This window comes from Phascolarctos cinereus, unplaced genomic scaffold (assembly GCF_003287225.1).
Source record: "Phascolarctos cinereus isolate Bilbo 61053 unplaced genomic scaffold, phaCin_HiC Scaffold_2;HRSCAF=192, whole genome shotgun sequence".
NCBI lineage: Eukaryota > Metazoa > Chordata > Mammalia > Diprotodontia > Phascolarctidae > Phascolarctos > Phascolarctos cinereus.
Genome location: NW_027555625.1, coordinates 61,072,058 through 61,087,470, shown reverse-complemented (window position 1 = coordinate 61,087,470; position 15,413 = coordinate 61,072,058). Strand labels below are relative to the sequence as shown.

Sequence of the window (15,413 nt, the reverse complement as noted above, 5' to 3'; positions counted from 1 at the left end):
GAGAAGCCAGGAAGGGACCTTGCGTTTCAGGACAGGAATATAACTGCCTGCTTTCGCTTCAGTAGGGTGTGTGCCTCTAACAGCATACCCGCTTCTTGCAACAACGTATAATAAATGAGCTTGCCTCAACTACCTCGGGAGTCTTCGTTATTCCTATAAAAGTTGTTCCTAACACCACGAGTCTGAAACAACTGAACAACAAGCTTAGTTGTCAGGGCCGTGTCCTTACCTCACAATATCTTGCAAACACTTCCCTATGTAGATGTCGTAAGCTCCCAGTAACTCCCCGACCAAAGACTGGCTGAGATGCTACCAGCTCCCTACCCCACCCCACCCCAGGAATACATCTCCTAGCCCTCTACATCCCAACTACACGCCTCTGTTCCGTCCGCGAGTCTTTTATAACCTCGGCCTCACCTGCTAGCCTATTACAGGGCCCATTGGAATGATTGACAAGCCCATCCCGGGAGGGCGCTTCATGGAGTTGATTGGCAGCCTGTTCTCCCATTAGTGAGCAATATCCGACCTCAGAGCCCGCCCTTCACCACGCCCATGGGGGGGACCGCGAGTTTGGCGTCAGGCGCGCACTTTAATGACGCAATGACGCTGACGTTAGAGGATGGCGGCGGCGGCGGGAGCCGCCGCGGAAGCCGCGGAGGAGTTGAGGAGACTGTGGGGTTTGAGGTGAGCGCGGCCCCGCCCGGTCGACTGTTCCGGAAGAGCCGGCACCCCAGCGGCCTGAGGGCTCTGCCACGGGGCCCCCGACCCCAGTCCGGGCTAGTCAGGGCGCAGGGTCGGGCCGGACCGGGCCGGGCTAAGCTAAGCCTCGCGGGGTTCGGGCCGAGGCGAACCCGGACCCGGCTTTCCCGGGAACGACCTTGCTCGCCGCGCCCCGGAGCCAGAGGCCTTCCTTTCCCGTCACTTCTTCCGAAGCTTGAGTCTACACGGGCCGGAGGCCGGCGGGTGGAGTCCTCCCAACCCCCCCTCCTCTACCTGTCGTGCTGGGCTCTGGTCTACACAGCCCATAGGGGGGCGGGACCGGTGTTTGTCTCCAGCCCTGCCCCTCCCCCACCTCCCCACGGAGGGGTGAGCCAGTCCCACCGCCCGCTTCTTCTACTCTTAGACACGCAGGGAGGGGTGCTGGTAGAGAGCAGGCTTCCCCACTCTACGGACCCCCTTCTCTGACCTCAGTTTCCTCATCTGTAAAGTGACGAGGTGGTGCTAGAGAGTCCCCAAGGTCCCTTCCAGCTCCTGCAGCCACTTGCTGCGCTCAAGTGGGTTCATTCAGTCGCTCACCACCTCCTTTACCTTAACTCCTTTCCTGGTAATCCTAAAAGCCAGCCCCACTCTTGTTTCCCAGAGTCGACCAAGCTTCCTCTCTCCAGCCTCTCCCTCCCACTTCCTTACAGCTCCCTGTTTCTTCTGCACAGCCTTATTTGTGTGTGTGGAGTGGTGCTGCTGCTGATGGACTTGCCCGTAAAGGATTTAGAGCTCTGAGAGAACTTAGAGATCATCCAGTTTAATGATTCCCTCATTTTTAAGCTGAAGAAATGGAAACCCAGAGCGGGGAGACGCCTTGTCCAAGGTCACAGAGGTTTTTAAGTAGTAGACTTAGTTGGGATAAACATCCCTGTTCTCTGCCTCCTTATCGTATTCTCTCCCCTGCAGTAAAGCTGCTGTTTTTTGCAGCCATGCTTGTTGGTGTCGGCACTATCAGAGCCCCTTATCAGGTGATAAGTGTTCTCAACAGGTGAGAGAGATATTCCAGACTGAGGAGGGATTTATTGACCTTTGAAACCGTATCATTTTCTTGTTACCAATTACACCACTGACCATTTCCTTTCAAAAGGGTTTGGTTTTTTTTCCCTTCTCTAATGGTGCAGCTAGGTGGTGCAGTGGATAATACACCAGGGTGTTCCAAGTGTGGCCTCAGACACTTACTAGCTGTGTGACCCTGGACAAGTCACTTTAACCCTGTTTGCTTCTGTTCCTCATCTATAAAATGGGCTGGAGAAGGAAATGGCAAGCAACTCCAGTGTCGTTGCAAAGAAAACCCCAAATGGGGTCACTGAGAGTCAGACGTGACTGAAACAACTGAACGACTGAAAATCATACTAAGCCTGACTTTGGGGTGGAGGAAATACTGCTTTATGGTCATTTGGTTATCTATCCTATAGGCAACCTATGTCCAAATTCAGTGCTTCTGGGTACTTTTCTGTAGATCCAGGCTTGAAGCTGGGGTTATGTTCTTATGCAGAGCCAAAATCTTTCTACACAGCTCATTGAATTGAAGGTAGCAGGACAGGGTGAAATTAGTTTACGGTCTCCATTGAAGCTGTGCTAGTCAGACTGTTTCCATTAATTAAGAGAAGGTTGTAGGTGTGATGAAGAACCCTACAGCCAGGCAGTTTTTACTTGATATAGACTTTTTGTCTTGGCTAATTTGAGAGAGTGTGTGTGTGTTTGCGACATGTATGTATATATATGTATACACACATACATACTATATGTATATATACGTACACATACTATATATATCCACATACACATGTTCTTTCTCTCAATCTGTATATATATGTAAAGAGAGAGAGAGAGTGAGTGTCCGCCATGGGAGGTTGGGAACCCTTACGAGTCTCCCATAGTGTAATATTATTACATGAGCAGGGGGTGGTTGGTCTCATAACGTGAATTGAGAAATAGGTAAGAGAATGTAAGTTCCAAGTCAAGGAAAAGGAGGACTTTAAAAAGAATGGGTGAACAGTAATGTGACATGTAGAGAAGCTGAGAATGAGCGCGGAGGGAAGGTCATTGGGTTTGGATAGTCATAGATAACCTCCCAGAAACTGAACTCTGGAGACAGGAGAAGACCTCGCACGACTTGATGCCCAAGTTCTCCATGCTCAACAAGTAGGGTGGTGGGCTCAGAGGCCAGAATGCAAGAGGAGATGGTGGAAAAATGGAGTCATATTGATACCGATGATGGACATATGCCCCAAGGTGGTCAATGGCAAGAAATTCCCATGTGTGCCAGACTCTTGTTGTTAGCAAAAGACTGGAAACAAGTGGGTACCCATTAATTGGGGAATGGCTGAAAAAGACCTGTGGTCTATAAATAATAGAATATTATTGTGCTGTAAGAAACAATAAATGAGAGCGTCAGCCCTGGAATCAGGAGGACCTGAGTTCAAAAAACAATTCAAAAAAACAATATATCTAATGACTTTCATAATGTAAATAGAAGAAGGCATGCAAGTTCTAATTAATTGTAATTACTGATCTTGTCCATAGAGTAGGCCTGCACAGCCTGCTGCTGAGCTGCCTATGGCCCTCAGGCCCCTTGCAGCACACCATAGCAAGCTGACTGGCGGCTGTGGGTGGTGCAGGCCTGCCTAGAGAATATAGATGGTGAAAGTTACTGTCCCTTCTCTCACACAGGTTGGTGTTTGTGGGAACCAAATGTTACATCTGCTGATAATCGGTTTGTCAGTTGATTTTGTGTAACTTGTTAAAAGGAAATGGGGTGTGTGAGGGGGGGTATTATGGGAAATGTCTGTGATGCAAAAAAAAAATGTCAAAAGCCATACATAAATTTTTTTTAAATGGAGAAGGACAAGAAAAGTAGAGGCCAGAATTATACTATTTGTTTCTGAAGTTTGCTAATGCAATAAAGTATCCAGTTGCAATTATAGTTCAAGAGTTTAACAGGGTCAAGGGAAGAGGTTTTGTTTGTTTTTTAAGGGTAGTGAAGCATATTATTTCTAGGTGGAAGGGAAGAAGCCTGTGGAAAGGGAAAGATTGAAGATAAAGACAGGAATAATTAAAAGAACAAGGTCTCTAGGAAGGTGAGATCAAGGAAACAACAGTTAGCCTTGGCAGAATAAAAAAGCTATCTCACTGAAAGTAGGGGGAAGATGGATCCAGATGTTTTGAGGTATGGAGATGGAGAGTTGAGAAATGTTCTTAATTCTCTAATCCCCACTGTTAGTGTCTTCCCTTTGAGATTAGCTTCTCTTTACTCTGTATATCCTGCATGTGCAGTGTTTTGTATATTGTCTCTGTCATTGGAATGTGAGCTCCTTGAGTGCAGCAACCGAGTGTTTTGCCTTTTCTCTAGCACTTAGTACAGTGCCTGACACATACATAGTAAATAATAAATGTTTGTTGATATAATGACCATAAGTAAAACAGGAGAAAGGGTCATCTCTAGGTTTTTGTAAAATTTGTCTCTCTAATTTACTTCCTGCTTGTCCTACCACTCTTTTTCAGTCTGCTTTTCTGGATCTTCATACAGGTCATGTCTGCCAACCATGGGTGTTCCCCGAGGTTTTGTCCTAAGCCTTTTTATTTTTCCTTCTATACTGTTTTGCTTGGTAATCTCATCAGCTCCCATGGATTCAGTTATCACCTCTATGCAGATGATCTTATATCTCTTTGTCCAGTCTTATTCTCTCTCCCTGACCTCCAGTCTCACATGCCTGTTGGACAAAAGAATGGCTAATAGGAGCTGACATTTATAAAGCACTTCTTGTATGTTAGGCATTGTGCTAAGTGATTTACAAATCCCTGATTTGAACTTCACAACAACTTTGTGAGGTAGGTGATATGGTTATCCTCATTTTACAGAGAAGGAAACTGAGATCGAGCTTCAGTGACTTGCTCAGGGTCTCACAGCTTTGTTGTTCAGTTGTTTCAGTGATGTGTGACTCTTGGTGACCCCATTTGGGGTTTTCTTGGCAAAGATACTGCAGTGATTTACCATTTCCTTCTCCACCTCATTTTACAGAAGAGGAAACTGAAGCAAACAGGCTTAAGTGACTTGTGTAGGGTCACACAGCTAGTAAGTATCGGGGTCGTATTTGAACTTAGGAGTCTTTCTGACTCCATGCCCTGTGCTCTATCCATTATACCACCTAGGTGCCCAAAAGACATCTCAAACTGGATATCTTGTATCAGACATCTTAAAACTCAGCATGTCCAAAACTGGACTCATTATCTTGTCCCCAAATCCTCTTCTCTTCTTCCTAATATCCTTATTAATCTTGGGCACCACCATCCTTCTAGTTGTTCAGATCTGTCCCCTTATCCAGTTGCCAAGTCCTGTCATTTCTACCTTTGTAATATCTCTCACATATACTCAGATCTTTTCTTCAGGCCATCTTCTCTTCTGCTGTCAAATTGATCTTCCTTAAGCATGGGGCTGACTAAATCTCTCTCTCACACACACACGTACCATTCAATAACTTCTAGTATCAAATGTAAGATTGGCCCCTTCTTGCCTTTCCTGTATTCTTACACCTTACTCCCTTGCACATACTCTAAGATCCAGTGACGCTGACCTTTCTGTTCCTCTTCTCCTGACTCCATGCAGTTTCATTAGCTTTCCTTCATGTCTGAAACTCTCCGTACTCATCTCCATCTCCTGGCTGCCTCTGAGCCTCAGCTTAAAACCCACCTTCAGGGGCAGCTAGGTGGCACAGTGGATAGAGCATCGGCCCTGGATTCAGGAGGACCTGAGTTCAAATGTGGCCTCAGATGCATAACACTTACTAGCTGTGTTACCCCAGGCAAGTTACTTAACACCATTGCCTAGCCAAAAAAACCCCAAACAGACCCCACCTTCAAGAAGGCTTTCCTGCTCCTCCTCAGTCTTGGTGCCTTCCCTTTGAAATTACTTCCAGTTTATTCTCTATATAGCTTGGTTGTATATAGTTTGAATGTTGTCTCCTTTGTTAGACTGTGAAGTCTGTGAGAGCAGGGACTATCTTTTGCTTTTCTTTGTATCCCAAGTGCTTAGCACAGTGCCTGATACATAGTAGGTGCTTAATAAATGCTTGTTGACTTGAGTAAAGGAGTAAGGTTGGGGCTTGAAGAAAGTAAAAAAGATTGTAATCTCCAGAAAGAGACAGACCTCTCTGAGTGTCTGTCTTCTCCTGTGTGAAATAAGAGAGTTGAACTAGATATTCTTTAAGGTAGCTATCAGCCATAAATCCTGTAATTCTATGATCGTCTTACTTATCTTTGTGTCTCCCTCAGTACTACCAGTTGTAGGCAATTAATCAATGTTTGTCGAGTTGAATGGAATTGAATTGAAAAGTGAACATTGTAGAACAGGTTTGCTGCTCTAACACTTTATTCAGGTTGCTTTGATTTCTTGGTTCCTGTCCAGTTTTGTTACTGTACTGGCTAAATTGTAGTGAGTGGGAACTTCCTTGCTTTTGACAGTGAATTTAGGGACTTAGCTATGGTTAGAACTCAGTGTTATCTTATTTCTCAGAATCATCTTCAATTGCAAGATCGCAGGCTCTATGGAGTCTGAAATAGATGTTCTTTAAGTTGGGCACCAAGAAATGACTATAAATTCTTGGTTTATAATCTCAGTCTTTCTATTTTCTTTTACAAGGAACTTAAAAGTTATGATTTTTTCTTCCTTCCTTCCTCCTTTTTCCCTCCTTTCCTCCCCTTACCTTGGAGGAAAGCTATTTTGTTGAAAGGATTGAGAAGGGATTTATTTGACATCATTTTTTTCCCCCAGGAGTCTTAATTCACTTTTTCCGTGTAAGCTGGCTTGTGTCAGTTCAGACGTCACTGAGCCAGTACTTGGTGCAGCCTCTTTTGTTACCAAGTTGTCCAGAAACAGTGGTTCCAGAGGAGAGGAATATGGGTAAACTTATCTAGGAGAGATTCAACCTCTTAAGGGGGTGTTTTTGTGTTTTTTTAACTGCTTGGGCTCTTGGATCATCATCATCTTAATAGCTAACGTTTGTACAATAAGGTCGCAAAGTATTTTGGTACATTGCTTCATCTGTGAGAAAAAATGGTAGTTTGGAATATTGAAGAAGCATCAGAGGATCACTATACTTCAGTACTTAAAAGAACCCTTAGAATGGGTGTTTCCATCACCAATTTAGAGGGGTTGTGATATACAACCCAGTAAAGTGTCTTCAAGAATTGCTGTGGCACCGGCAGCTAGGTAGCGCAATGGACAGAGCACCAGCCCTGAAGTCAGGAGGATCTGAGTTCAAATGTGACCTCAGATATGTAACACTCACTGGCTGTGTGACTCTGGACAAGTCACTTAACCTCAACTGCTGTGTGTGCACGCAGACACACACACACACACACACACACACACACACACGAATTGCTATGGCAAATTCATCAACCTTTGACTAGATTGATGATCAGCTTCTCTGGAGTGTGAGACCCAGAGTCAGGAAGACCTCACTTCAAATCTGGCCTCAGACACCAGCTGGGTGACCCTGGGCAAGTCATTCAATCCTGTATGCCTGTTTCCTCATCTGTAAAATGAGCTGGAGAAGAAAATGGCACCTACTCCACTAGCTTTGCCAAGAAAACCCCAATAGAATCATGAAGAGTTGAACACAACTGTAAGAGACTGCCCAACATAGTTCACTGTCCACAGAGGGTGGATTGGCTCTATTTCGGGGGGTTCTGTGCTACCCTGCCCTGAAGTTATGTAGACTGTTGTATCTTCTGTGATAAGGATATTGTTTCTCATTTCCAAGGCTTTGTTACTTTAGTCAGAGTAGGCACTGGAACCAAGTAAAGAGCTTGCTCCGGAGAACTCTGTGTGTATAAAGTATTTAAGGCCCAGACTTTTCTAACACATTTAGCACTGTGCTGTATTTTGCCAGGAGAATAATAGAAGTAGAAGACTCAATCCATATGCTATCCAGTAGCGAAGACAGATAACTTTGATGAAGGGATTAGAGAGTAGTAGAAGAATGTATAGAATGAAAGGCGAAGTGTATCAGAAGTTCAGAGATGGCATAGTAGCAATTAAGTGTCCTGGTTGTCATTTTATCTGTTAACCCCGGGTTTCTCATCTACAAAATGGCAGTATTACTACTTGCACCACTACTCACCTCAAAAGATTATTGTTAGGAAAATGCTTTGTAAACTTCAAGTATGATTTAAATGTGAGATTGTTTTGTAAAGCCTACAAATATTTATTTTCTGATTAGTGGGAATGAGAGTCATTGGGGAGGCTTCATGTAAGAGATGAGACTTGAGCTGGGCTTTATAAAAGCTTGGATAGATTAAATTGGATGGGGAAAGTATTTCTGGTTGGGCAAATAGAGTAAGCATATTTCTTTTTCTTCTTGCCAGTTTTTTAAACTTTAAAAAAAATTATTTATTTTTAGCATTTAATTAAAAAAAATTTGAGTTCCCAAATTCTCTTCCTCCCTCCTATCACTCCTCCACCCACTGAGAAGGCAAGTAATATAATATCAGTTATTCATATGAAGTTGCACAAAACCTATTTCCATATTGCAAAAAAAAGGCAAGAAAAATAAAGTGAGAAAACTATTTTATTTTACACTCAGAGTTCGTTAGTTCTTTCTCTGAAGGTTGATAGCATTTTTCCTCATGAGTCCTTTGGGGATTTTGGATCAGTGTTGATCAGAGTAGTTGATTATTATTATATGGTTGTTCGTATGTATAGTGATTTCCTGTTTCTGTTCACTTCACTTTGCATCAGTTCATGTAGGTTTTCCCATGTTTTTCTGAAACCATCCCCCTTGTCATTTCTTATAGCACTTGTTCATCCATTTCCCATGAACATCCTTTCAGTTTCCACTTTGCCACCACAAAAAGAGTTGCTGTACATATTTTTGTCCAGATTTTTCCATTTCATTTTTCTTTGATCTCTTTGGGGTACGGACCTAGTAGTGGTATTTCTGGGTCAAAGGATATGGCACAAAATTTTTTTTTCATGGCACAATTTTATAGTCCTTTCTGCATAGTTCCAAATTATTTTCCACAATGGGTGGACCAGTTGACAGCTCTAACAACAGTTCGTTAGTGTATCTATTTTCTCTTTTCCCTTCTAGCATTTTTCATTTCTGATAGGTGTGAGTGGTACCTCAGAATTGTTTCAATTTGCATTTCTCTAGTCAATAGTGATTTAGAGCATTTTTTTATATAACTGTTGATAGTTTTGATTTCTTCTTCTGAAAACTGCCTGTTCCCCAGTTTATCAACTGGGGAATGGCTCCTTTTTTTTGGGGAGTGATAAATTTGACTCAATTCCCTGTTCTGATGAGAGTGGGGTTCAAACATTAGACCATCCACCTCCATTTTCCTACCCAATGTAGAAGCTCTTCCTTGTATGTCTCTTTTATGTGAGATAATTTTCTCCATTCTGCTTCTCCCTTTCTGTCTTCTCCCAGTGCATCCCTCTTCCTCGCTGCTCCTCGATCTATTTTCCGGTTCAGTTATTTTTCCAATATTTCACATTTTCTTCTGTTTTTTAATTCTTTTGATTTTGTTTTATTGTTTCTTGATATCTCATGGAGTCATTAGCTTCTGCTTGCGCAGTTCTGATTTTTAAGGAATTATTTTCTTCAGTGAGCTTTTGTGCTTTTTCCGTTAGACCTATTCTGCTTTTTAAGGAGTTTTTTTCTTCAATGAATTTTTGTGCCTCTTATCATAAGATCAGTTTTGGATTTTAAGGTGTTATTTTCTTTAGTATTTTTGTGCCTCTTTTATGTTCATTCTCTTTTCATAATTTTCTTGCATCTTCATTTCTTTTCCCAGTTTTCCCTCTACCACTTTTATCTCTTTTCTTTAACTCTACTAGGAATTCTTTTTAGTTTGGATGCCAGTTAGCATCTGTCTTTGAGGCTTTGCAGGTAGTTTTCACATTGTTGTTTTCCTCTGAGTTTATGTTTTGGTCTTCTCCTTTTCTGTTGTTTGCTCATTTTTCCAATGAGGTATTTTACATTTTCTTCTGTTTTTCATTGTTTTGATTTTGTTTGATTCTTAATGACTCATAGCGTCATTAGCTTCTACTTGCCCAATTCTAATTTTTAAGGGATTCTTTCTTTAGTTAGCTTTTGTACCTCTTTTTCCATTTAGCCAATTCTACTTTTAAAGGAGTTGTTTTCTTCAGTGGACTTTTTTCCATTTGGCCAATTCTATTTTTTAAGGAGGTGTTTTCTCCAGTCAATTTTTGTGCTTTCTTTTCCAAGCTATTGACTCTTTTTTCATAATTTTCATTATTCTCTTGTATAATTCTCATTTCTTTTCCCCAATTTTTCTTCTACCTCTCTACTTGATTTTTAATATCCTTTCTTGAGACCAGTTCATACTCCCCTTTGAAGCTTTGCTTGTAAGTTTTTTGATATTGTTGTCCTCTTCTGAGTTTGTGCTTGGCTCTTCCCTGTTGGCATAGTAGCTTTCTGCGGTCAGGGTTCTTTTTTGTTTTTTGCTCGTTTTAAAAAGTTGAGTTCTGCTCCTGTTGTATAGGGGGCACTGTTCCAAGCTTTTTGCACTAGGGGCCAGGGGCCTGATAACTGGCTTTTTGTGCTGAGGCCCCTGGGAGCTGGTGGCTTGCCCTCTGTGCTAAGGTGGCCCAGCATAGTTGCTCCTCTTGTGCCGTGGGTTCTGGGGCTGGCGGTTTGCTTGCTGCGCTTGGGCTGGAGGCCTCACAGCTGGTCGGCTGTGCCACTGGCCTACTGAGCCAAGACAGTGGGGCCTCAGGTGCTGATCTGTGCTGTGGCTAAGAGCTTCCTGCTGGCTTGCCCAGATGCTGCCTGCACTGGGCTGTGCTCTCCTTTTATCCAAGTGAGACTGATCTTTCCTGAAGTCTTAAGTTATCTCGGACTGGAAAATTGTTTCACTCCATCTTTTTGTTGATTGTTGCTCCAGAATTCTTTTAGAGGCTTGACTTAACACTGTTTTTGAGGGAAACTGGGGAAAGCTGAGGCAACTTCCTGGCTTCTCTCTGCCATCTTCATGAACATTTTTGTATACAAAGAATGGGAAAAGAGTTAAAATAAGTATGAAATTGTGAACATCTTTTATGTGAAGTTTTTTAAAAGGGTGTATTAATGAAAAAAGTGCCCTGGTTGGCCTTGTCCTGTTTTGAATTTGCATCTGCTCTCTTATTTGTATTTTAAGCACATTTTCTTGATATTCCTATCTTTTTTTTCCTGCATCATTATTATTATATTGCTCCTCACAACTGTCTTCTCCAAATAGAAACCCTTCCTTGTAACAAATAACTGTAGTCAAACAAAACCAATTCACACATTGGCCATGGCTAAAAATGTTTATCACATTCTCTACCTCTAGATCGAGATTCTTTTGATTTCAAATTCTAGAATTTCTACGACCTGGAATCTCTAGCTTCTGTACCATCACTTTTCTGCCAAGACCTGGGAAAGAATGATTTCTCATCACTCTTGTCATGATTGATCATTGCATTGGTCAGAGTTCTTAAGTCTTTCAGAGTTGTTTTCCTTTGCATTACTGTGGTCATTGAAGAATTGTTTTTGTTCTGCTTTTTTTTTTACTTTGCATTAGTTCATGCAAAAGACTTCCCATGTTTCCCTGAATCCCCACCTTTTGTAATTTTTTTATTTCATTTTTTTTCTTGTTTTTTAAATTTATTTTATTTTCAATTCATAGAACAAAACAAGCATTTTCATAACATAGTGAAATAAATAAGATGATTGCACGTGAAACTGCAGATCTACCTTGTACAACTTGCTATTGCCTCCAAATATACAACAGAGTTTATCATGCATATTTCTTTTTTTCTTCCCCCTCCCCAAGATGGCTATCATTAGACACAAGTAGGCGGTACACACACACGCACACACATACACACGCGCACACACATACACACGCGCACACACACACACACGCGCACACACACACACACATTCATTCACATATACATGTATACACGTGTAAAATTATTCAATGCATGTATTTATCAGTTCTTTCTCTGGATGCAGATAGCATTCTTCATATTTTTAATTTTATTTTTAACATATTTTTAATATTTTGTAATATGTTATATATAATTATAATTTTGTTTTTAATTTGTGTATTTATGATAGTCAAAATGACTTAGTTACTCAAAATCAATTAAAAAAATTTTTTTCTTATTAATTTATTTTTAATTTTCAACATTCACTTCTACAAGATTTTGAGTTCCAAATTTTCTCCCCATCTCATCCCTCCCACAACCCCGAGATGGCATGCATTCTGAATACCCCTTTCCCTAATCTGTCCTCCCTTTTATCTCCCCCACCCCCTTACCTCCTTTCCCTTCTATTTTCCTGTAGGGCAGGATAGATTTCTATTCCCCATTGCCTATATATCTTATTTCCCAGTTGTATGTGAAAACAATTTTTAACATTTGTTTTTAAAATTTTGAGTTCCAAATTTTCTCCCTTCCTCCCTCCCCACCCACCCTCATTGAGAAGGCAAGCAACTCGATATAGGGTATGCATATGTAGTCATGCAAAACACTTCCATAGTAGTCATGTTGTGAAAAACTAACTATATTTCCCTTCAGCCTGTCTTGCCCCTTGTTTATTCTGTTCTCTCTTTGACTCTGACACTCCTTAGACATGTTTGCTTGTGATTATTCCCTCCCCCAATCTGCCCTCCCCTCTGTCATCTCCCTGCTTTCTTATTCCCTTTCCCCCATTTTCCTGTAGCATAAGATAGATTTCCATACCCAATTGAGTGCATATGTTATTCCCTGCTTAAGCCAAATCCAATGAGAATAAGATTCACTCATTCCCTCTCACCTTCCCCACTTCCCCTCCATTGTAAAAGCCTTTTCTTGTCTGTTTTACGTGAGATAATTTACCCCATTCTACCTCTCCATTTCTCTTCCCAGTATAATCCTCTCTCACCCCTTAATTTTATTCTCCAGATATCACCCCTTCATCTTCAACTTACCCTGTACCATCTATCTGTCTATCTATCTATCTGTCTGTTTGTCTATCTGTCCATCCATATAATTTTTTTTCCCTCCAACTACTCTAATACTGACAAAGGTCTCATGAGTTACAAATATCATCTTTCCATGCTGAAATATAAACAATTCAACCTTAGTAAGTCCCTTATGATTTCTTTTTCCTGTTTACCTCTTCATGCTTTTCTTGAGTGTTGTATGTGAAAGTCAGATTTTCTGTTCAGCTCTGGTCTTTTCATCAAGAATGCTTGAAAGTCCTCTATTTCACTGAATGTCCATTTTTTTCCCCTGAAGGATTATATTCAGTTTTGCTGGGTAGGTGATTTCTTGGTTGTAATCCTGTCTTCTTTGACCTCCAGAATGTTATATTCCAAGCCCTCTGTTCCCTTAATGTAGAAGCTGCTAAATCTCCCAGGATTGCCACCCAGAACTGTGACCCAGATCAAAGCATGGGCAAAGCAGGAGAATCTTGCCTCAGTACCAGCAAAGAAATCCCTGCAATCCCCCTCTAAATCAGCCCCTTGATTCCATCTCTGTCTGTAAGCCCAGAGCTCCAGAAGCAGCCGCTGCCCTGGGACCGTGCGTCTCTCTCACCGTAGTCATAGACTTTTTCTACTGACCTTCTAAGTTGTCTTTGGCATTTGTGGGTTGAGAAGTCTGGAACCGCCACACTGCCCGTGATTCAGTCCTCTGAGGCCTGCTCCAGGTTCGCTGAGGCTTGGTCTTTGCCTGCACGCCCATGCTGAATTGCATTTCTCTCTCAGACTGGCATAATAGACCTTTCCAATCAACCATCCAGGTTGTCTTGGGCTGGAAATTTGTTTCACTCTACCTTTTTGTGGGTTGTGCTGCTCTAGAATTTGTTTTGAGCCATTTTTTACAGGTATTTGGAGGGGTTTGGGAGAGAGCTCAAGCAAGTCACTGCTTTTACCCCGTCATCTTCTCAAAATCATTTAAAAAACAATATTACTGTTACTATATACAATGTTCTCTTGGTTCTGCTCACTTCGCTCTTCATCATTCTGTTGTGTTCACCTTTTGTAATTTCTTATGGTATGGTAATATTCTATTACATTCGTATAATTTGCTCAGCCATTCATTAACTGATGGACTCCCATTTGACTTCCAGAAAACGTTGCTGCAAATATTTTTGTACATATGGGTTCTCTTCCTTTATCTTTGATCTTTTTGAGGGTGCGTGTGTGTAGGTTTGTGTTTTATGCTTAGTAGTAGTATTGCTAGGTCAAAGGATATGCATTGTTGGTGATTTGGGGGGGTAGTGTAATTCCAGATTCCTCTCCAGATTGGACGAGTTCACATCTCCTCAACAGTTTGTATTAAGTTTATTTGCATTCTTTCAGAAAACAAAAGATGGGTAATGCTGTTTATAGGTGGTTGTTAATATCTGCTGATGAACTTGGCCCTTGAGGAAGTACCTCTGACCCTGTATGTATTAGGAATGTAGAATTTAGAGCTGGAAGGAGAATCTTGATCTTCATCTCATTGAGCCAATTCATTTTACAAATGAGAACACTTATGCTCGCAGAGCCTTTTCAGTGACTTGCTTAGGGTCATCCAGGTAGCAAGGAGCAGCACTAGGAGTTGGATCTGTGTCCTTTGTTTTTGACACGATACAACCATAGACCTGGTCCTAGAATACCCTTCTTAGCATGCCAGACATTTTCCCTCCCTTTAGGGCAGGGCTTGTCCTCCCCATTCACCTCTGGGGATTCTGGGCCCTTCCTTCATTGCAAGGCTATGAAGAGCCCACAGTATCATTTGTCCTGGTGTTCTAAGAGCTTGTGGTTTCAATAATCTCTCACATCTGTATGCTGGAAAGGAAACTGATGATCTTTGGGCTCTTTTACGAAGTGTGTTGTGATGGGCTTTAGTGTTTCTTCCAGTAATGGTGTAAATGTGATCTCCCTTCCAACTCTGAAACTCTGTGATTCAGTTCAGATTCAACAGTTCAGACAACGTTTTAAGTTTTAGGGAAATCTTCGTTAGTTTCTTTCACCATTCTGTCTATTCAGATTCATATGTAACTAGCATGTCCTTGAGAATCTTCCCAGGGTCACAGTTGCTTTGAAAAATGAAATTTATTTCTTCTTAATCTAAGCTGACATTTTCAGATAGAGTGATAGAGGTATCCCTGGCCTTCTTCCTGAAAACTCTTCTTCAGGACAGTGCTGATGTCCCTCTCTCTCTTTTTTTCTGCAGCCATGACAGCCCTCACTCCACCATTGTACCTGGCCTCATTGCCTCTTCTTCTTCAGTCTGGCAGAAGTCATCCAACTTGGGCTGTGATGTGGTTGGCCAGATATTGGTGGGCCTTATTCCATTCATGCTGAAGGCACTAGATCAGCAATTGTGACAGTTTTAGTGAAGTATGTTAAACCTACAGCATTGGCATCCCCAGGGGACCTTTTCTTACTTGTTTTCCAGAAGGATGACTCAGAGCCCTTGGTCTGCCCCCAGCCAGTCACTTTGTGGACACTTGAACAGGGAAGGCTGGCTGGTGGAGCTGTAGGCAGGAAGGGGTTCCATTCTTCATTCCCAGAAGTGGCTTTAAAAGCCTCATACAGCATATCAGCATATCTGTACTTGACCTTTTTAGAAAAAAAATTACCAGATGTTATTGGAGCAAGCAGCAGCTGCAACCCTTTGGAGT

At 41.9% G+C, this 15,413-nt stretch overlaps 1 protein-coding gene across 1 annotated transcript in view; it reads left to right on the top strand.

Annotated features, from left to right (window-relative positions):
* Positions 1-596: 596 nt before the first annotated feature.
* The window catches only part of PSKH1 (protein serine kinase H1), a 67,015-nt gene continuing 52,198 nt past the window's right edge, over positions 597-15,413 (top strand). The window contains exon 1 of the mRNA XM_020989306.2: positions 597-684. The gene's annotated coding sequence lies outside the window, so the exon portion shown is untranslated. The remainder of the gene's footprint in view (positions 685-15,413) is intronic.